Genomic DNA, 5,000 nt, shown 5'->3' on the forward strand with positions numbered 1-5,000 from the left:
TGACACCACCAGCTGCCCGCGGAGGGCTCGCACCGGTGAAAACGGGACGCCGCCGCCCCGCCTGCGCCGTCAGTTGGGCCCTCGGGGGGCCGGGGGGGGAAGCCGCGGCAGGCTCGGCACCCCCCGGCCGTCTGCGTTCGGCTGGCCGGGAGCCGGCCGCCGCTCTCTCCGCCCGCTTCGCGGGCTCCAGCTTAAGGCTGGCACAAAGGGACGAGGTGCCGCCAACCTCGGTCGTCCCACCAACCGGGCCCTCTGGAGCCGGGAGTAAGCCGCGGCAGGCTCGACGCCCCCCGGCCGTCTGCCTCCGGCAGTGACCTTCACCATCACTGGGCCCCGGCTGGGTGCGTTCGAGTCTTTGCCCTGCCCTGCGGGATCCGGCCTTATGCCTCGTGCCGGTCGGCAACGGCCGCCGGAGCCGGCCGCCGGCTCCGGCTCTCCGCAGCTCCCGACCCCTCGGACACGCTGGGCTGGCTTGTCGGGCAAGCGCTGGGAGATGGCCGGACCGAAGAGACTGGAAGCTGGGCCGGACCACCGAGGGAACCGCCACGACGGCCGCCGAGCACCCCACTTTGCTGGCAGAACCGCGGGCCTTGCAGCCGCTGACGAGCGCTGCTCTGGAGACGAGTCACGGCTCGCTCCTATAGTACGGACCGGCACGTCCCCGCCGCCGGCAAGCTCCAAGAGCGGCGCCTCTGCGCACCGGGGAGGCGCGCCAACCACGCCGACTTTTACGATGACGTAACTGGAGGCAGCGAAAAACAGCGACCCCTTCGGCAGCTCCGACGAAGCAGCGGGGACAACACGTCTACCCCTCGGCCCCGGCAAGGCGACCAAGTCCCGCCGGAGCCGGGTAGACTTGGCCGCCCTTATCGCCGGACGCTACGCAACCAACAACCCGCGGTCGCCGGGTACCGCAGGCGGCCCCACGGGCTCCGAAAAGGGGTAGACCTGACGGCCGCCGCCGAGCCCGGAGCCGGGTAGACCTGACGGCCGCCGCCGGCCCCGGAGCCGGGTAGACCTGACGGCCGCCGGCGGCCCCGGAGCCGGGTAGACCTGACGGCCGCCGGCGGCCCCGGAGCCGGGTAGACCTGACGGCCGCCGGCGGCCCCGGAGCCGGGTAGACCTGACGGCCGCCGGCGGCCCCGGAGCCGGGTAGAGCTGACGGCCGCCGGCGGCCCCGGAGCCGGGTAGACCTGACGGCCGCCGCCGGCCCCGGAGCCGGGTAGACCTGACGGCCGCCGCCGGCCCCGGAGCCGGGTAGACCTGACGGCCGCCGGCGGCCCCGGAGCCGGGTAGACCTGACGGCCGCCGCCGGCCCCGGAGCCGGGTAGACCTGACGGCCGCCGGCGGCCCCGGAGCCGGGTAGACCTGACGGCCGCCGGCGGCCCCGGAGCCGGGTAGACCTGACGGCCGCCGCCGGCCCCGGAGCCGGGTAGACCTGACGGCCGCCGCCGGCCCCGGAGCCGGGTAGACCTGACGGCCGCCGCCGGCCCCGGAGCCGGGTAGACCTGACGGCCGCCGCCGGCCCCGGAGCCGGGTAGACCTGACGGCCGCCGGCGGCCCCGGAGCCGGGTAGAGCTGACGGCCGCCGCCGGCCCCGGAGCCGGGTAGAGCTGACGGCCGCCGCCGGCCCCGGAGCCGGGTAGACCTGACGGCCGCCGGCGGCCCCGGAGCCGGGTAGACCTGACGGCCGCCGGCGGCCCCGGAGCCGGGTAGACCTGACGGCCGCCGGCGGCCCCGGAGCCGGGTAGACCTGACGGCCGCCGGCGGCCCCGGAGCCGGGTAGAGCTGACGGCCGCCGCCGGCCCCGGAGCCGGGTAGACCTGACGGCCGCCGGCGGCCCCGGAGCCGGGTAGACCTGACGGCCGCCGGCGGCCCCGGAGCCGGGTAGACCTGACGGCCGCCGGCGGCCCCGGAGCCGGGTAGACCTGACGGCCGCCGGCGGCCCCGGAGCCGGGTAGACCTGACGGCCGCCGGCGGCCCCGGAGCCGGGTAGACCTGACGGCCGCCGCCGGCCCCGGAGCCGGGTAGAGCTGACGGCCGCCGGCGGCCCCGGAGCCGGGTAGAGCTGACGGCCGCCGCCGGCCCCGGAGCCGGGTAGAGCTGACGGCCGCCGGCGGCCCCGGAGCCGGGTAGACCTGACGGCCGCCGGCGGCCCCGGAGCCGGGTAGACCTGACGGCCGCCGGCGGCCCCGGAGCCGGGTAGACCTGACGGCCGCCGGCGGCCCCGGAGCCGGGTAGACCTGACGGCCGCCGGCGGCCCCGGAGCCGGGTAGACCTGACGGCCGCCGGCGGCCCCGGAGCCGGGTAGACCTGACGGCCGCCGCCGGCCCCGGAGCCGGGTAGACCTGACGGCCGCCGCCGGCCCCGGAGCCGGGTAGACCTGACGGCCGCCGGCGGCCCCGGAGCCGGGTAGACCTGACGGCCGCCGGCGGCCCCGGAGCCGGGTAGACCTGACGGCCGCCGGCGGCCCCGGAGCCGGGTAGACCTGACGGCCGCCGGCGGCCCCGGAGCCGGGTAGACCTGACGGCCGCCGCCGGCCCCGGAGCCGGGTAGACCTGACGGCCGCCGGCGGCCCCGGAGCCGGGTAGACCTGACGGCCGCCGCCGGCCCCGGAGCCGGGTAGACCTGACGGCCGCCGGCGGCCCCGGAGCCGGGTAGAGCTGACGGCCGCCGCCGGCCCCGGAGCCGGGTAGACCTGACGGCCGCCGGCGGCCCCGGAGCCGGGTAGAGCTGACGGCCGCCGGCGGCCCCGGAGCCGGGTAGACCTGACGGCCGCCGGCGGCCCCGGAGCCGGGTAGACCTGACGGCCGCCGGCGGCCCCGGAGCCGGGTAGACCTGACGGCCGCCGGCGGCCCCGGAGCCGGGTAGACCTGACGGCCGCCGCCGGCCCCGGAGCCGGGTAGACCTGACGGCCGCCGGCGGCCCCGGAGCCGGGTAGAGCTGACGGCCGCCGGCGGCCCCGGAGCCGGGTAGACCTGACGGCCGCCGGCGGCCCCGGAGCCGGGTAGAGCTGACGGCCGCCGCCGGCCCCGGAGCCGGGTAGAGCTGACGGCCGCCGCCGGCCCCGGAGCCGGGTAGACCTGACGGCCGCCGCCGGCCCCGGAGCCGGGTAGACCTGACGGCCGCCGGCGGCCCCGGAGCCGGGTAGACCTGACGGCCGCCGGCGGCCCCGGAGCCGGGTAGACCTGACGGCCGCCGCCGGCCCCGGAGCCGGGTAGACCTGACGGCCGCCGGCGGCCCCGGAGCCGGGTAGACCTGACGGCCGCCGCCGGCCCCGGAGCCGGGTAGACCTGACGGCCGCCGGCGGCCCCGGAGCCGGGTAGACCTGACGGCCGCCGCCGGCCCCGGAGCCGGGTAGACCTGACGGCCGCCGGCGGCCCCGGAGCCGCGTAGACCTGACGGCCGCCGCCGGCCCCGGAGCCGGGTAGACCTGACGGCCGCCGGCGGCCCCGGAGCCGGGTAGACCTGACGGCCGCCGGCGGCCCCGGAGCCGGGTAGACCTGACGGCCGCCGGCGGCCCCGGAGCCGGGTAGACCTGACGGCCGCCGGCGGCCCCGGAGCCGGGTAGACCTGACGGCCGCCGGCGGCCCCGGAGCCGGGTAGACCTGACGGCCGCCGGCGGCCCCGGAGCCGGGTAGACCTGACGGCCGCCGCCGGCCCCGGAGCCGGGTAGACCTGACGGCCCCTCCGTGCTCCGGGTCCGGCTGGACCGGGCTGCCGCCGTCTCCCGTCCGGGGGGTGTGTGGGGAGGTGGGGAACCGGGGGGGTGATTCGAGATTTAAGCGGGTCTGATACAAGGGCCACCCTGTCCCCGTCTTCCTGCCCGCGGTGGGCGATGGGGAGTGGGGGCATGCGTGCGTGTGCGTGCGTGTGGGCGTAATTCCCCCACCCCCCGCCCGTTTCTGGGATTTAAAGGGCTTTTAATGCAGGAGAGCGAGCACTGCGTCACACAAGAGTTATTGTCCGTATCGGTTTCCGTAGGGAAAAAGAAATCAATCAAATTCTGGTAAAATTAATTTTCTTTTAGCACGGCTAGGTGGACGATACCCCCGGAAAAATAAAACGGGGCCGATTGGAGAATCTCGATAACGCTCGACCTGCTTTGTTAAGACGCGTGTACAAATACTCCTCAATCCCCTGCGCACCAAGAACTGACCCCGGGTAAATTAAGGTCAAGGTCAAGTGACTAGCGATTCGGTGACCGACGTTTCTATCCCTCGCTTAGGACCGAGGTATTCGACGACGATGAATGAATTCCTTCGTGCGGAAATGAAGGAAATGAATCGACGTTAAAAATTAAGGAAGACTTAATTTATCGAACCAATGAAATAAACCATTGGGTTCATTGAAGAGATCCCAAAACATAAACATGGCTATGGACACATCAATAACGAAGGATCGGATTTCTTTACCAAATCTGCATTCCTCTCTTTCGGGCACGCCAAGAGGTGACGGACGGGAAAGGGAGAGAGAGGGAAGGTGGGGCCGATGAGTACCTGTTAGTAATTACTGTTAATTCTTTAATAAAGACGGCTGTAATAGATAAATTTGGCAAGAGTACGTGCAAGAGTTAGTTGTAAATTAAATGAAAATGTGAAGGGTCGCTTATCACCTTTTGAATTAACAATTTGCGCCCGAGGTACCAATCGATGATTACATACATACGTACGTACGTACCTACGTACGTACCTACATACACACATAAATAAAAGTTAAAAAAAAAAAAAAGAATAAACGCGGGGGGACGGGGGACGGCACCCCAACACCGGGCGGGGGAGGCCAGGTCTACCCCCGGGCGCCGGAGACTGCCGCCGCCTGCGGCGTGGGAGGCCAGGTCTACCCCCGCGGCGGGGGAGGCCAGGTCTACCCCCGAGCGGGGGAGGCCAGGTCTACCCCCCGCGGCGGGGGAGGCCAGGTCTACCCCCGGGCGCCGGAGACTGCCGCCGCCTGCGGCGGGAGAGGCCAGGTCTACCCCCCGCGGCGGGGGAGGCCAGGTC

Source organism: Calonectris borealis, unplaced genomic scaffold, assembly GCF_964195595.1.
Source record: "Calonectris borealis unplaced genomic scaffold, bCalBor7.hap1.2 HAP1_SCAFFOLD_136, whole genome shotgun sequence".
Classification (NCBI taxonomy): Eukaryota; Metazoa; Chordata; class Aves; order Procellariiformes; family Procellariidae; genus Calonectris; species Calonectris borealis.